Source organism: Rhincodon typus, chromosome 25, assembly GCF_021869965.1.
Source record: "Rhincodon typus isolate 14 chromosome 25, sRhiTyp1.1, whole genome shotgun sequence".
NCBI lineage: Eukaryota > Metazoa > Chordata > Chondrichthyes > Orectolobiformes > Rhincodontidae > Rhincodon > Rhincodon typus.
Window position 1 is genome coordinate 38485600 of NC_063356.1, and position 18470 is coordinate 38504069.

The following is an 18470-nucleotide window of genomic DNA, read 5'->3' on the forward strand; positions in this document are numbered from 1 at the left end:
TGGTTGCTCTGAGCTATGTAGTTGCCTTTACAAAGTGAACTCGAAATGAGGCAGATCTCTGATTCCCCACAAACGTTGCAGTACTCCAGAGCTGCAGCTATAGTTTTCAGTCAATACCATCCCAGGTACTTCCTTTCCATTCTCTCTCATCAAGACCCCTGGTAAATAAACGGCCTACTTTATAGTGTATGCATTGCCATGCAGACCAGAATTGTTCCAAATTCTATCTCTGGTTGTTCTATATTTGTTGCTGAGTTGAGGGAAGGGTAACTTTATGCTGAAGAGGGTTGTTGACTTTCTGAAATTCTGACCAAGTGTCTGTTCTCACAGACAACCCGACTGGATGGACAACATTAGAATCCTGCTGAGAAACTGTCTTATTGGCTGGGTATGAAATGGATCATCGAGTCTGCTTCGTCATTTGGATCACGGATGATAAATTTCTCAAATCCATTCTCCTGCCTTCTCCCCATAACTTTTAATCCTCTTACAATCAAGAACCAATCTAACACTGTCTTAAAGACATTCGATGACTTGGCTTCCTCAGCCTTCTGTGGCAATGAGTTCCATAGATTCCCCATCTTCTGGCTGAAGAAATGTCTCCTCATCCCGGTTCAAAAGGGTCATCCCTTCACTCTGAGGCTGTGCCTCAGGTCCCAATCTCTCATACTAGAGGAAACATCTTCTCCATATCCACTCTATCCAGGCCTCCGAGCATTCTGTAAATTTCAATCAGTTGTCCCCTCATTCTTCTAAACTCCATTGATTATAGACGCAGAGTCCTCAATCGCTCCTCATTTGACAACCTCTTCATCCTTGGGATCATTTTTGTAAACCCCCTCTGGACCCCTTCCAATGCCACCACATCCTTCCTTAGATACAGGGCTCAAAACCACCCATAATATTCCAAATGCAGTCTGACCAGAACCTTATACAGCCTCAACAGTATATCTCTGCTCTTGTATTCCAGCCCCCTCAAAAAGATGGTAACATTGTATTTGCCTTCCTAACTACCAAATGAACCTGCATGTTAACCTTAAGAGGATCCTGAACTAGGTCTCCCAAGTTCCTTTGTGCTTTAGAGTTCTGAGGCTTTTCCCCATTTAGAAAATAGTCTACGCCTCTATTTTTCCAACCAAAGTGCATAACGTCACACTTTCCGACATGATATTCTATCTGCCACTTCTTTGCCCACTCTCCTTGCCTGTCCAAGTCCTTCTGCAGCCTCCCCATCTCAACACTAGTCAATGCTACTCTTCCCTCCACCTATCTTTGTATCATCTGCAAACTTAGCAACAATGCCCTCAGTTCCTTTGTCCAGATTGTTGATGTATAACATGAATAATTGGTGACCCAATACTCACATCTGCAGAACTTCACTAGTCACCAGCTGCCATCCTGAAAATGAGCTCTTTATACCCACTCTCTGCCTTCTGCCAGCCAGCCAATCCTCTATCCATGCCAATACCTTGTCCCTAACACTATGGGCTCTTGTCTTATTTAGCAGCCTCCTGTGGAGCACCTTGTCAAAGACTTTCCAGAAATCCAAATAGATTACGTCCACTGGCTCTCCTTTGATCCAACTTGCTCATTACCTCCTCAAAGAATTCTAACAGATTTGTCGGATATGCTATGCCCTTGTCGAAGCCATGCTGATTCAACCCTATTTTACCATGCACTTCCAAGTCCTCTGCAATTTCATTTTTAATAATGGACTCTAAAATTTTACCAATGACTTAGATCAGGCTAACTGGCCTATAGTTTCCCATCTTCTGCCTTTCTCCCTTCTTAAACAGGAGTGTTACATTAGCCATTTTCCAGTCCTCTGGGACCTTCCCTGACTCCAGTGATTCCTGAAAGATCAACACTAATGCCTCCACAATCTTTTCAGTTATCTCCTTCAGAACTCTGGTATGTAGTCCATCTGGTCAGGGTGAATTATCTACCTTCAGACCTTTCAGCTTCTCCAGCACCTTCTCCTCAGTGATGGGCATTACACTCACCTCTGCCCCCTGACTCTCCTGAAGCTCTGGTATGCTACTGTGTCTTCCACTGTGAAAACTGATGCAAAGTACCTCTTCAGTTCCTTCATCATTTCTTTGTTCCCCTATTTCTCTAGCCTCATTTTCCACAGTCCAACATCCACTCTTACTCTCTCTTACATTTCATAGATTTAAAAATACTCTTGCAATCTTCTTTTATATCACTAGCTAGCTTACCCATGTCTTTCACCTACCCAGACTCCCCCATCCCTTTGTTTAGCTGTCTACCCTGTCTATTCACCTCAAAATTTTACACAGCTGAATCATGTCCCCTCTCAGTCTTCTCTGCTCTAAGGAAAACAACCCCAGTCTGTCCAATCTCTTTTCATAACTAAAACTCTGCTGCCCAGGCAACATCCTGGTAAATCTCCTCTGCACCCTCTCCCATGCAATCACATCCCTCCTATAATGTGGATTCCAGGACTGCACATATTACTCTAGCTGTGGCCTAACCAACATTTTATACAGCTCCAGCATAACCTCCTTGCTCTTAAACTCAAAGCCTTTGCTAATAAAGTCAAGTATCTCAAAACCCTTCTTGACCACTTCATCCACCTTCCTGATACCTTATTGGACTCATGCGCTTCACTAACCCAGGACCACTTGTGCCTGGGGAATATTGTCCCTGTCCTTAGTATTGTTGGAACAGATTTCTCAGCACATTCACAATGTTTACCTTAATACAGAGGAAGCAAAGAAAATATTTCATTTGAAGCATCCACAACCCTTTTCGGGAATTGCTGTGTATCCCTATTCTTCTTAAATGTGGCAGATTGTATTCATATGCAACCAGACCCAGTAATTTTACACATTACTCCACAACCAATTCTACTTCCCATAAGACTTCAGCTAACCAATCCCAGCCTTAATTTATTGATTTCATAGGAAGTTGATGGTTGGATGGGAGATTTTTCAATATTATGTTGATTTCCTATTCTAACACCTTGTCTAAATGTCTCCCACAGTATAATTAATGCTGTTGTCACACTAGTTATGGGAAAAGATGAAATTCTGTCTATTTTCATGCTGGTCGCTTGCCAAGAAATTTCACTGAGGTTAACCACACCAATGCAGAGTCCAAAGGCTTTCGCTGAAGCTATTGTAATCCCCTGGGCTTAATTAACAGACACTGATTGAGCCTTGCAGAACAAAGTGTCTTCAGTCATGTGACAAATCAACCCTCTCAGCTTTTGACATGCTCTTCAGTTTGAAGCTGACATTTCTTCCCTACTCCACACATTTCAACTGTGCGATTAACAGATGCATCTTAAATCTGCAGACTTTTTACGCCCTGACGAAGGAGCAGCGCTCAAAAAGCTTATGATTTTAAATAAACCTGCTGGACTATAACTTGGTGTCGTGTGACATCTGACTTTGTCAACCCCAGTCCAACAACAGCCTCTCCACATCATGATTCCATAAAATCTACAGAATCTGCTACACCACACAGAGCCTATTATTTACTCTAATACGTACAATATCTTTTATCCACTATAATATATCCTGGTTCTGTCATTCACTCTAAAACATACAGGTTCCATCATTCATTACAATATACACAGAGTGTATCCTTCACTATAATATATACAGAATCTGTTATTCATCGCACTATATACAGGATTTGTCATTCACCGTAACATATACAGGATCAGTAATTCACAAAAATATATACAAAGCCTGTTATTCACTATAATAATCACAGATCCTATCATTCATTACGGAGGGTTCATGGGAAAGTGAGTAACATCCATCACTTTGAGCCAGCAGCCCTGGGACTAGGGCTTGTTTGCTGAGGAAGGTGCACTCATAACAAGACTAACCAGATCATTCAATGCCATTGACAGATGGTAAGATTGGGAGACATTCCTGATTAGCTGAACAAAGGAAAAAATTTGGAAACTGTCCATGGCTCCAGAGTACAACATGCCGGTACAAGTGTATGTTGCCACAACAACTCAGATTGCTGGTGGGAATCTGAATGGCTCAGGTGGCCCGATGACCAGTGTGGATCAAATCAGTGCTAACAACATGAATTTTTGCTCCCTGTTCAGGGATGCAGGTGTAACAGGCGACGAAGAAGGCAAATGGTATGTTGCCTTCATAGTTTGATGATTCGAGTACAGGAGCAGAGTTGCCTTACTGCAATTGTGTAGGGGCCTTGGTGAGACCGCATCTGGAATCTTGTTTGAGGGTTTGGTCTCTTTTTCTGAGGAAGGATGTCCTGGCAATAAAGGTTTGCCAGATTCCTGGGGTGACAGGAGTGATGCATGAACAGAGACTGGATCAATTAGGACTAAATTGTAATTTAGAAGAATGGGGGGATCTCATATAAGCTATAACATTCCTAACAGGACTTGTCAGGGGAGACACAAAAAGAATGGGAGTCCAGAACCAGGGGTCACAGTCTAAGGATGTCGGGTAGGCTATTGAAGACAGAGATGAGGAGAATCTTCATCACCAAGAGAATGGTGAGCCTGTGGAATTCTTTGCCACAGAAAGCAGTCCAATATTAGAATCCCTAAAGTGTGGGAGCAGGCCATTCGGCCCATCAAGTCTGCACTGACCCTCCAAAGTGCATTCCACTCCCCTAACCTATCCCTGCATTTCCCATGGCCAATCCACTTAACCTGCACTTAGCCAGGAATACGAAGCAGCCAGAGGAAACCTGCACAGACACAGGGAGATTGTGCAAACTCCATGCAGACAGTCACCCGAGGCTGGAATCAAACCCAGGCCCTTTGCACTGTGAGGCAGCAGTGTTAACTACTGAGCCACCGTGAGACCAAGCATTTAAAGTTTTCAAGAAGGAGCTGGATGTAGTTCTTAGAGCTAAAGGTATCAAAGCATATGAGAGAAAGCAGGAACAGGGCACTGAGTTGGATGATCAGCCATGATCATAGACAATGGCACAGCAGCTTGAAAAGCCAAGATAAGACCAGCCATGATTGTATTAAAAAGCAGAGCAGGCTCAAGGGGCTGAATTGCCTATTCTTGCTCCTAGTTCTTAGCTTATGTTCCAATTCCAGAGGCAAAAGAATCATCTTCCTTTCAGTAACATTACAAATAGTCAGTTTTGCCCCCAGAATCTGTATTCAGTATTAATGGGTGAAACAGTTTGACTGTCTAAGGGGAGCTATAAAATACCTACTGTTTCACTTGTTGCAAACCAGTATTTTCTGTAACAAAAACAGAAGTTGCTAAAGAAACTCAATAGGTCTGGTTGCGTCTGTGGATGGAGTAATAGTGTTCATGTTTTGAGTATGAGTTACTGGGTTTCTCCAGAATTTTCTGCTTTTGGTTCAGATATCCAGCATTTTGAGTTTATTTGAGACATCAACTACAGTTATAAAACATCGAATTCCTCAAGCACATAGAATCATAGAATCCCTACAGTGTGGAAGCAGGCCATATGGCCCATCGAGTCTCCAGACTGAACCTGCAAAGTGTTTCCTATCCAGACCCACCCTATCCCGTAACGCCTTCCCCATGGTTAATTCACCTGGCCTGCACACCCCTGGACACTATAGGCAATTTAACATGGCCAATCCATCTCTCTCAAGGGCTAATTAACTGAGTAGTGTACAAGAAAGCAGTATGTTTTCAGCAGCATGCCATGCTTCATGTGATCTCAGGGTAAGGTGGTGTCTGTAATCTTTATTCTTATAGGTTACATGCTCTAATGCAATGATGATATCATGAGCATGTCTCTTAAAGATGCACTGACATATTCACAGTGAGACAGAGATGCCATAATTGCCAGGCTTTATTGTGACATCTATTTCTTATTGTTACCTGCAATTCTCTTCCACCCATTCCGGCTGAATGGTTCATATCCAGTCCTCGTGACTGCCATTCACATCAGAAACCCACTGCTCCCACTTCAGGCTAGCAAAATGAAGCTCGGTATTAATTTCATTGACATGTTTGGACCCCGTCCACAGAGGCATCTTGGCCCAGTGTCTCCTGGGCAGTCAATCTGCGAATGAATGGGTTCGCCAGAAGGAGATGCTCCCAAACCCAAAGTGGGACCTAGAGCTCTGAGGAAGGCACGGCCAATAGTTTAGAGCCAAATGGAGGCCAATGTTTTGGGGTTAGGTTGGTGTCAACAGAGAGGCAGTGGATGCCTCTGAAGAAGGAATTGCCAACTGGTGGCTATTGATGCAACTCATCTGGCAGCAGTGTGCAAGGTCATCTCAGAGCTAGCAGATACCAGAGAAGGAGACCCATCTGTTTATTCTAGGAAGCCTCAGTATGTACTAGTAATGGTACAAACCAGGATTGTAGCGATCAATTAGATAGTAGTGGCAGATAGTGTTTAATTTAAATAAGTATGAGGTGCTGCATTTTGATAAAGAAAACCGGGACAGGACTTACACAATTAATAGTAGGACCCTTGCCCATGTTGTCAAACAGAGGCACCTAGGAGGTGTAGGTACATAGTTCCTTGAAAGTGATGTCGCAGGTAGACAGGGTAGTGAAGAAGGTGTTTGGTACGCTTGATTTGATCGGTCAGAACATTGAGTATAGAAGTTGCAACGGTACAAGACATTGGTGAGACCACTTTTAGAAAATTGTGTACAGTTCTGGTCACCCTACTAGAGTAAGGATGTTGATAAACTAGGAAGGGTACAGAAAAAATGTACAGTACTGCAAGGTTTGAGGTATAAGAAGAGGCTGGATAGGCTGGGACTTTTCTAAAAACCGAAAGAACTGCAGATGCTGTAAATCAGAAACAAAAACAGAAGCTGCTGGAGAAGGTCAGTAGGTCTGGCATCATCTGTGAAGAGAAATCAGAGTTAACATTTCGGGTCCAGCGACCCTTCCTCAGAGCTAGATTTTTCTCCCTGGAGCATTGGAGGCTGAGGGGTAACATTATAGAGGTTTATAAAAATATGAGGGGCATGGATGAGGTGAATAGCCAAGTGCTTTTACCAAACATAGGAGTGTCCAAATCTATAGGGCAGAGGTTTTAGGTGAGAGGGGAAAGATTTAAAAGGGATCCAAGGGGCAACTTTTTCACACAGAGGGTGGTGTGTGTATGGAATGAGCTGCTAGAGGAAGTGGTAGAGGCAGGTACAATTACAACATTTAAAAGACATTTGGACAGGAACGTAGATAGGAACGGTTTAGAGGGATATGGGCCAAAAGCAGGCAAATGGGACGAGGTCAGCTTAGAAAACTTGGTTTGCATGGACAAGTCAGACCAGAGGGTCTGTTTCCGTGCTGTATGACTCAATGTTTAATTAATGGAGGGAATGAACCATTCCCATCTCACTCTACATGATAACAGTGGGAATCAAGTAACTCTTTCCAACAATTTGATGCTCTTATTCAAAATAGAACTTGCCCAGGATCAGAACTGCAGTAGCGTCTTGGTCTTCAACCCAAGAAGGTCAGAGAGGAAATTTATAGAAACATTTTCTCCCAAATTGACCTTGTTCTTTAAAAATCTGTTTCTCAATTCTCCCAGGAAATAAATGGTCTCATTTGAGCTGATACGGCTATATTTTAGGGCAGTTGACTGTTATGTCTTTGTATGTTCTTATTATGTTTCATTTCAATGCAAGAAGTTTAACATCTGGAAATAAACACAGAAAAAAAAATACCTACGTGTGTGTGGTCTGATTTGTGCAAGGATCCCTACAAGAAACATGTACAGGAAGAGATAAACTCATCCAAGGGCGATTGCAGACTGGGGATTGTCACTGGTATTAGCTACTGACTGGGTGAACTCTGGGTGAGCCACAGAGCATGAAAGTACAGGGCCCAATTTGCAGAGTATAAAATGCACAGGAAGATTAGCAAGTAAAAGCCCATCACATTAATCGAGCTTGTCTGAATCATCAAAGGACGGCAACTCACACACTGCTGTCCCACTACTTTGCAATAGGCTCTTTGAATGGACCAAGAAATATTGGCCACTTGAAGAAACCCCCAGGCAGTTTCTCTGCCATGCCCATGGCACCAGGAAAATCACATGACAATCTAAACAAACCAAGAACTCCCTGTAACTGGTAACATTCTCTCTAGAAAACTTCCAGTTCTTTTTAAGGACTGCACACTCACCACATTATGAATATAGAAGATTGTGACATTAAACCATCTCATATCATTGTGAACAGTCTCCAATTCTTCTGTCATTTTCATTTCAAACAACTAATATCACGGTTTGTTTTCAAAAGGGAATTAGATAAAACTTGAACCGGGAAGTTATCGCAAGGACATGCAGAAGGTTTTGGCTCGGAGGTTAACTGTATTGTTCTTTGAGACAGTCTCATAGTGGGAGGTGATGACCTAGTGGTGTTGTCTAGATGAGTAATCCAGAGACCCAGGTAATGTTCTGGGGACCTGGTTCAAACCCCACCACTAGAGATGGTGGAATTTGAATTCAATAAAAATCTGGAATAAACAGTCAAATGATGACCATGAATCCATTGCCAATTGTCAGGAAAGACCCATCTGGTTTACTAATGTCTTTCAGGGAAGGAAACAGATGACCTTACCAGGTCTAGCCTGCAGGTGACTCCCGACCCGCAGCAATGTGGTTGACTCAAAACTGCCCTCTGTAAAGGGCCAAGCAAGACATTCAGTTGTAACAAGGGCTAAAATGGAATGAAAGCGGATGGATGACCCTGCATCGACAACAGCGGAAACGGTCCTGTAGACCCTGCGACGTCCTCCTCACCAACTTCTGGGGCTAGTGCCAAAATTGGGAGAGCTGTCTCACAGCCTAGTCAAGCAAGAGATTGACACAGTCATACTCACAGAATCATACCTTACGGACAATGTTTCAGACATCACCATCACCATCCCTGGATATGTCCTGTCCCACCGGCAGGACAGACCCAGCAGACGTGGTGGCACAGTGGTATACAGTCGGGAGGGAGTTGCTCTGGGAGTCCTCAACATTGATGCCGGACCCTATGAAGTCTCATGGCTTCAGGTTAAACATGGGCAAGGAAACTTCTTACTGATTATCACATACCGTCCTCCCTCGGCCAATGAATTGGTACTCCTTCCTGTTGAACAACACTTAGAGGAAGCACTGAGGGTTACAAGGTTGCAGAATGTGCTCTGGCTGGGGGATTTCAATGTCCACCACCAAGAGTGGCTCGGCAGCGGTACTACTGATCGAGCTGGTCGGGTCCTAAAGGACATAGCTGCTAGACTGGGTCTGCAGCAGGTGGTGAGGGAACCAACAAGAGGGAAAAACATGCTTGACCTCATCCTTACTAATCTGCCAGCTGCAGATACATCTGTCCATGGGAGTATTGCTAAGAATGACAATTGCACAGTCCTTGTGGAGACAAAGTTCCACCTTCACATTGAGAACAACCTCCATCGTGTTGTGTGGCACTATCACCGTGCTAAATGGGATGGACTTCGAACAGATCTAGCAACTCAAGACTGGGCATCCATGAGGCACTGTGGGCCATCAACAGCAGCAGAATTGTACTCCAGCACAATCTGTAACCTCATGGCTTGGCATATCCCCCACTCAACCATTACCATCAGGCCAGGGAATCAACCCTGGTTCATTGGAGAGTGCAGGAGGGCATGCCAGGAGCAGCACTAGGCATACCTGAAAATGAGGTATCAGCCTGGTGCTGTTACCAAACAGGACTACTTGCACGTCAAACAGCAAAAGCAGCAAGTGATAGACAAGGACAAGTGATCCCACAACTAAAAGTTCAGATCTAAGATCTGGAGTCCTCCAATATCTAACCATGAACAGTGGTGGACAATTAAACCCTCCCTGGTGGAGGAGGCTCCACAAATATCCCTATCCTCAATGATGGAAGAGCCCAGCACATCAGTGCAAAAGACAAGGCTGAAGCATTTGCAGCGATCTTCAGCCAGGAGTGCTGAGTGGACGATCCAGTTTGGATTCCTCCAGTGGTCCCCAGTATTACAGATACCAGTCTTCAGCCAATTCGATTCACTCCACGTGATATCAAGAAATGGCTGGAAGTACTGTATATTGCAAAGGCTATGGGCCCTGACAACATTTCAGCAATAGTACTGAAGACATGTGCTCCAGAACATACTACATCACCTAGCCTAGCTCTTCCAGTACAGTTATCACATTGGTATTCACCCAACAATGTGAAAAATTGCCCAGGTATGGCCTGTACACAAGAAGCAGGACAAAATCCAACCTGGCCAATTACCACCCCATCTGCCTACTCTCGATCATCAGTAAAGTGATGGAATGGATCATCAACAGTGCTATCAAGCAGCACTTGCTCAGCAATAACCTGCTCAGTGATGCCCAGTTTGGGTTCCGCCAGGGCCACTCAGCTCCTGATCTCATTACAGCCTTGGTTCAAACACGGACAAAAGAGCTGAATTCCAGAGGTTAGGTGAGAGTGACAGGCCTTCGCAACAAGGTTGCATTCGATTGAGTGTGGCATCAAGGAGCCCCAGCAAAACTGGAATCAATGGGTATCTGGGGCAAATGCTCCGGTGGTTGGACTCATGCCTGACACATAGGAAGATGAGGTCATGGGTGTTGGGGATCAGTCATCTCAGCTCCAAGACATCTCTACAGGAGTTCCTCAGGGTAGTGTTCTACGCCCAACCATTTTCAGCAGCTTCATCAATGGCCTTCCCTCCATCATAAGGTCAGAGGTGGGGATGTTCGCCGATGATCGCATTCGTGACTCCTCAAGTGAAAGATTGGATAGTATCTAGCTCAGGCTGACAAGTGGCAAGTAACATTCATGCCACACAAATGCATGTTCCCCTTCAGGCTAGATATGATCCTGACTTGGAAATATATCACCATTCCCTCACTGTCGCTGGGTCAAAATCCTCGAACTCCCTCCCCAACTGCATTGTGGATCTACCTAAAGAAAATGGATGCAGCTCGCCAAGACTTTCTCAATGGCAATAAATGCTGTCCAACCCAGGGATGCCCACATCCTTCATCCTTACTTATAAAAGTCCTTGCTTTCCATTGTGGCCACTGGGGAGTTCAGCGGCTCCCCCTTTGTCTTGGCTCTCCTCTCCAGCTCCAATTCCCACCCTCTGTTCTGACCTTAGCTTCGAGGGCTGTACTTTATCCACTCTGTCCCTACTCACACTCTGAACCCACACTGACCTGTGTGTCACTGAAATTCTGCACTCTCTTTCTCATGCCTGAAGACGTTTAGCAGAGTTAGTCCTAAAGCTACCCTGCATTAGCCAAAGTATTGCCACTAGAAGGAGCATGCCCCAATCTAAAAGAACTGCATGAGAAATGTTTAAACATTTTACAATGGTGCTGTATATGCTTTTTTTATTTTAGTGATAGATTTTATTTTGCAATTCAAGTGCTGCACATGCATGGTACAACATTTCAACTTGAGTTGTGTATTGGTTCAGCTGAGAAACCTCTGACAAGCCTTACCTTGGCCCTAAAACACTTGGCTTCAACATTGTTTCCCATAGGAATCAAGTATCATCAAGTCATGGAAACAGACCCTTCATTCCAACTTGTCCACACTGACCGGATATCCCAATCTGATTTAGTTCCATTTGCCAGCATTTGGTCTATATCCCTCTAAACTTTTCCTATTTATATACACATCCAAATGCCTTTTAAATGTTGTAACTCTACCAGCCTCCACCACTTCCTATGGCAGCTCATTCCATACATGCAGCACCCTCTGCAGCAAAAAGTTACCCTCAGATCCTTTTTTAAATCTTTCCCCTCTCACCTCAAACCCACGCCCTTTAGTTTTGGACTCCCCTACCCTGTGAAAAAGACCTTGGCTATTCACCCTATCCATTCCCTCATGATCTTATAAATCTCCATAAGGTCACTGCTCAGCCTCCTATGCTCCATGGGAAAAAGACTATTCAGCCTCTCCCTTTAGCTCAAACCCTCCAGTGCTGGTAACATCCTTGTAAATCTTTTCTGCATCCTTTCCAGTTTAACAAAATCCTTTCTATAGCAGGGTGACCAGAATTGTATGCAGTATTGTAAAAGTGACCTCACCAATGTGCTGTACAGTTGCAACATGACCTCCCATCTCCTATACTCGATGTTCTGATTCACTTAAGTTATAACTTATGGAAGTGCAACCTCAATTTTAAGTGAAAACTTTCTATAATCAGCAGCATAGACCAATGCTGGACTTGCCTGTGCTGCAAATTTCAATCCAATTCCATGTGGAAACATCAGGTTGTCACATCTCTGGTGTCAGAATTGTATGGGGTCACATGAGAGAGGCATATGCGTGTGGTGCCAAGCAGGAGAAGGTAGGATTGTACTATTATTAATTGCAATACAAACCATATAACTCTGCCACAGTTACCCCTCAGTCCAACATTGAAGGTAATCGAACCTTTGCCCTAATTCTTACTAATAAGCAATATCTTTTGTGACTGAGGGCTCATGGCGCCATCAACAGGGCACATAATGCCACTACAGCTATCAGCGAATCAGAGCTGGTTCCTGTTCAGCCAGGTCTGAAGGACAAGGAGACTTTCTGAAACAAACTGCAGAAATCCAAATCAGTTAGGCTTTCAACTCCCTGGATTTTTCTGCTTTATAGTTAAACCAAGGGAGTCTAGATTCAGGTCTGCAACAGCTCAGTTTAGGAATTCAAGCACACACAAGTGAACCTGCTCAAATGACAGCTCACCAACATAGCATTACCAAGCATCCCTGTATCAGATTGTCACCATTATCACTCATTTATACAGAAACATCCACCAAACGGTAGTCAATTTTCACATCTCAAGTACTGGTTGGTCACCCACAAACTGAGTTTATATAGCACCTCTAATATAAAACCCAAACCACAAGAGCACATCGGGACAGTGTCTTTCAACTTTATTTCTTTATTTTCCACTGTATACTAAGAAGGACTTTAATATTGAATTTTTAACTTTATTTCTTTGTTTTTCAATGTTGTACCTAAGATTTTGTACCTAGGTACCTCTGTACCTAAGATTTTGTACCTAGGTACCTCTGTACCTAAGATGGTGCCAGGAACAGCAACATTGTAAACTTTTCACTGTGTCCTGTACTTGAGTACACATGACAATAAAACCTAATTCCAATCTAAATCTAATTATAAAAGCTAAGCCAAATAGGTAGCTTTTTAAAAGCATCTTTAGAAAGGTTGAGGGCCTTAGGGAGGCTAAGCCAGAGTTTTGGAGTCATTAAATAGGTGATGTGAAGGACAAAATTGGAAGAGCACAGTATTGTTGGGCAGAGGGAGATTCCAGAGAGCAGGCAAGTTCACAGAATCTCTACAGTGTGGAAGCAGGCCATTTGGCCTGTCGAGTCCACACAGGCCCTCTGAACAGCATCCCACCCAGACCGAACCCCTACCCAATCCCTGTAACCCTGCATTTCCCATGGCTAATCCACATAGCTTGCACATCCCTGGACACTATAGCATGGCCATCCACCCAACCTGCACATCTTTGGAGTGTGGGAGGAAACTGGAGCACCTGGAAGAAAACCATGGGGAGATTGTGCAAACTCCACAGACAGTTGCGCAAGGGTGGAATTGAACCCAGGCCCCTGGCACTGTGAGGCAGCAATGCTAACCACTGAGCCACAGTGCCACCCCAAATTAGAGGAGAGTTTTAAAAATTTCAATTGTAAAAATTAAAAATTGAAGTTTTGCTGGACTGGGAGCCAATGTAAACATCAGTGATGGGTGAATGCAACCTGGGAGTTCAGATGTGGGCAGCATATGGGAGAGGTCAGCCAGTAGGGGGCACTGGATTGAGCAAGTCTGGAGCTACCAAAGGCACAAATTAGAGTTTCAGCAGATGAGCTGAGGCTGGCAAGGAAAGCGGAAATATTTTGCATGCGGATGGGAAGGGTGGATATGGAATTAGAAGTTCCTCTCAGTAAAACAGAACCTGTGTGGTTGCAAAAGACCTCGTCAGCAGCTAAGAGGACAGAATTCGTGGCAGGGATCAAATATAACGATTTACACCTTTCCAACTCATCCAGAAAAGCAGCCATTGTAGGTGACGTTGGCTATGACCAAGTAGATAAGACTTGAATTAATTAAGAACAGTCCCAGCCGGCTAGAATAGTTAAAAACAAAAGGTGTGGTTAACCATTTGGTGACAGAGAAAAAGGATGAGAAAGGATGCTTTTCAGTCTCTCCCAGGATGCCACAATGAGACTGACAAAGTTTGCTTCAATGCTACCGCATGCATGGAAAGCCAGCTGAGGGGATTCAAACATGAAACTGTGCTAAATACAGTCACAGATTTTTGGAAACATATTGAAGGAGTGAGAGGAAAGGACACTAGAAGATGGGATGGACCCAGTTTAAAGGGGCTTTTCTGTTTGAAGAATGCAAAACAAACAAGTGTTTTTTTTTAACCCAATTAACCATTTAACCCAATTTCTGCAGCTAACGTGATGGAATATCCCTAAAACACCATTTGACAGTCAGAACGCCACACTGTAGCCAGGATGTCCAACACATAGTGTCAGGAGACCACACCCTCTGTGTAAGTAAAACAAAATACGGCATATTCTGGAAACCTGAAATGAAAACGAAGATCGCAGAGAGTCTGGCAGCGACTGTGGAAAAGACTTTTCTTTGGAAAGCTGAAGTCATTGGACTTGTAACCTTCACTGTTTCCCTCTGCAGGACTCTCTTAACCTTCTATGTACCCACAATACAGGCAGGATACAGGAGCAGCACCCCTTCTATCATCTCCTTTGGCTCCAAGGTAGCCAGCTCCTGAACAGGGAAGATAAATGAAAGCATATGCAAACAGCCCAACACTTTCACACCTGCAAATCCCAACAGACAACAATTGTGAGCTAGCAAAGTCCACAATACCCTAGGTCTATATCTAGGCTACTGTCTCCAGCAGAAGTCACTGCTTAGCCAGCAATAGGAAATAATTCCAAATTGGTTTTGCACTAGTACAATACCACCTCCCCAGATGAGATCAGCTCAATAGGGAAAGAACTATGCCGTGCACTAAATACCACTTCTGACATATTCCTGAATGCTCATTTACCCTCAATTAACCCTATATCCCCAGCTCCTCCAATCAGATCATTACTCCAGCAGTTCATCAATGAAGTTAAGGAGATGAAATATTCACACAACCAAAACTAGATAATGTATTTAGGGAGGGCAAACAAGGGAGTGACGAGTAAATAAGATGCTGAAACATTTAAAGGCAGAGGTCTTCGGACCGCATACAGGGGGCCCCCAATTTATAAACGTCCGACTTATGAATACAATCCTATACATATAAAAGTTTCCATCGTCCTGCACTGTGCTCCAACTTGCACACGGACTACAGAACAGAACCTGTTCCCAAGCTGGTGACTGCATGTATCCTGTTAATGTCGTTGAAGGTAGCAGAGCAGGGAGGTGGTCAAATAGGGATGATATACCTTCCTATACAAGGAGATTCTACTAGAATTGTATAAAAAGTTAATTAGATACTAATTGAGGATGCAAATGAAAGAGAGCCAGATGCATGATTTATAAAGGATGTAGCCAAGAATAAAATAAATTATCTACAAAGGATAGGCCAAGGTTGCACTCTCTTTGTCTGGTTCAAAGGATTCAATGCAAGTAAGGCAGAAATTGTCCATTTCAGCAGAAAGAATTTTTAAAAAGCATATTATCTAAATGGAGACAGATCCTGGGGATCCTACAGCAAGTAATCCAAGAAATCTAACATTTTGTCTATTTCCAGGAAAATTGAATTCAGAAATAGGAACACTGCATACAGTATAAAAATTGGCAAGTCCCATTGCAACTGTAGAGAACTTCACATGGGCCACATTTGGAATATTGTGTACAGTTCTAGTTGCCACACTTCTAGATGGATGTGAAAGCTTTGGTTAGGGTACAGAAGCAGTTTACCAGGATATTGCCTGGTTTAGAGGGTATTAACTACAAAGAGAGATTGGACAGACCTAATTTGCTCTCACCAAATGTCAGAGGCTGAGGGGCAACCTGATTGAAGTTTTGAAAATTGAGGTGTGGATAGAACACAATTCTTTTTCCCTCCTCCCCCTGGGTAGGAATATCAATTACAAGGGGTCAGAGATTTAAGATAACAGAGGGACAGTTTAAAGGAGTCAAGGGTGGCAAATGTATTGAATGTACTGCCAGAGCAGACACAACAGTAACATTTGAATTAATTTAACAAATCCCTGAATAGGCAGGATATAGACAGATACAGACCACATAGAAGCAAGTTTTTAAGTTTAGGAGTCATGTCAGTGCAGGCTTAGTGGTCCATAGGGCCTGTTTCTGTGCTGCACTGTTCTTCATACTACAGTTATACATTGGTGAGGCCACACCTAGAGCCTGTGTACAGAATAGCTAGACTAGCTAACACTCAAAATCAACAGATTGATTGCCTGGAGGAGAGAGAAGCTGGGCTGTTTAACTCTGGAGTTGAGTCAGAAGTGACTAAGTTAAAACATACATGATCTTGAGGCCTAAGTGAATATTGTGTTTTTCCTCTAGTGGGACAATCTAGAGTTAGGGTTCATTTTAAAAATTAGGGGGCACCCATTTAAAACAAACTCAAGCAAGTTTATACAGTGCGGAGCTGGAGGAACACAGCAGGCCAGGCAGCATCAGAGGAGTGGGAAAGTTGACGGTTCAGGTCAGGACTGCTAAAGAGTCCCAACCTGAAACGTCAACTTTCCTGCTAATGCTGCCTAGCCTGCTGTGTTCCTCCAGCTCCACACTTCTGACTCCAGCATCAGCAGTTCTTACTATATCTGACAAGGAAGTTTATTTTGTGTTTTAAAGTCCTTGGAATTCCCTTCCTCAAAATACCATGGATGCAGAATTTTAATTTTGGGGCTCCTCAGTGATTAGCACTGCTGCCTCAGTACCAGGAACATGTGCTTAATTCCACCCTCTGGCAATTGCGTGAATTTTGCACATTTGCCCCATGTCTGTGTGCATTTCCTCCCTTGGTCCAAAGATGTGCAGGTTAAGTGGATTGGCCATACTAAATTGCCATAGTATCCAGGGATATGCAGGCTACGTGGGTTAGCCATACAAAAACACAAGGTAGGATTTTTGGTGCAGCTGGGTGGTCTGGGCAGGATGATCTATGGAGATCAAGTGTTGACTTGATGGGCCAAATTGCCTGCTTCCATACTGTAGGGAGTCTGTAGTCTTAATTATTAAGGCAGAGTTAAAGATTTTGATTGCCAAGAGGATGAAAGATTATCAGGGATATGCAAGAATGTAGACTTGAGGTTAGAAAATCAAATCAGTGATTACCTTATTGGGTGGTGCAGTGGACTCAAATGGCCCAATGGCCTACTCTTATTCTTTGGTCAGTGGTGGTCAGATTTTATGGAGTATAGATGAAAGGGTCTACAAACAGTGGCTAGGAAAGGCCCATGTCCATTAGCACTCAAGGGTCTATAATGATCAAGTAATAACTGGTACAGAGTTGAGGATTTTGTATCACCTAGAAAGCGTGGGGTGTCTAGAGCTCTGCTTGAAGAGGAGGAAGAAACCTTCAGCATATTTTTAAAAATATATGTAATTGAAATACCATAACCTGGAGGGTTACAAATCAAGAGCTGCAAGGCAAGATCAAACTGAATAGCTGTTTATCAGCCAGCACAGATAGGTTAAAAGCCCTTCTATGCATCTGTTGCAAACCACAAGTCAGTCATTAGAAATCCTTCAATGCCCAGCTGCTGCCTTCAAAGAAATTGACATAATACAAGGTGGGCAAACTCTTGACCCTGGTAATTCCCTCAGTACCAGAGGACTTCATGATAACTTGTTTTTAAATTCAAAATCTGAATTCAGGGCCAGGATTAGCATTAAGTGAGAGATAGTAGGAACTGCAGATGCTGGAGAATCTGAGACAACAAGGTGCAGGGCTGGATGAACACAGCAGGCCAAGCAGCATCATAGGAGCAGAGAGGCTGACGTTTCGGGCCTAGACCCTTCATCAGAAAAGGGGGAGGGGAAGGGGGTTCTGAAATAAATAGGGAGAGTGGGGGGCAGATAGAAGATGGATAGAGGAGAGGATAGGTGTAGAGGAAACAAACAGGTAGAAGAGGCAGGGATCGGGCCAGTAAAGATGAGGAGTTAGGAAGGGGATAGGTCAGTCCAGGGAACACCTACGCTCGGTTCGCAATAAACAACTGCACCTCCCAGTCATGAACCATTTCAACTCCCCCTCCCATTCCTCAGACAACATGTCCATCCTGGGCTTCCTGCAGTGCCACAACGATGCCACCCGAAGGTTGCAGGAACAGCAACTCATTCCGCTTGGGAACCCTGCGGCCCAATGGTATCAATGTGGATTTCACAAGTTTCAAAATCTCCCCTCCCCCTACTGCATCCCAAAACCAGTCCAGCTCATTCCTGCCTCCCTAACCTGTTCTTCCTCCCAACTATCCCCCCCTCCCACCTCAAGCTGCACCTCCATCTCCTACCGACC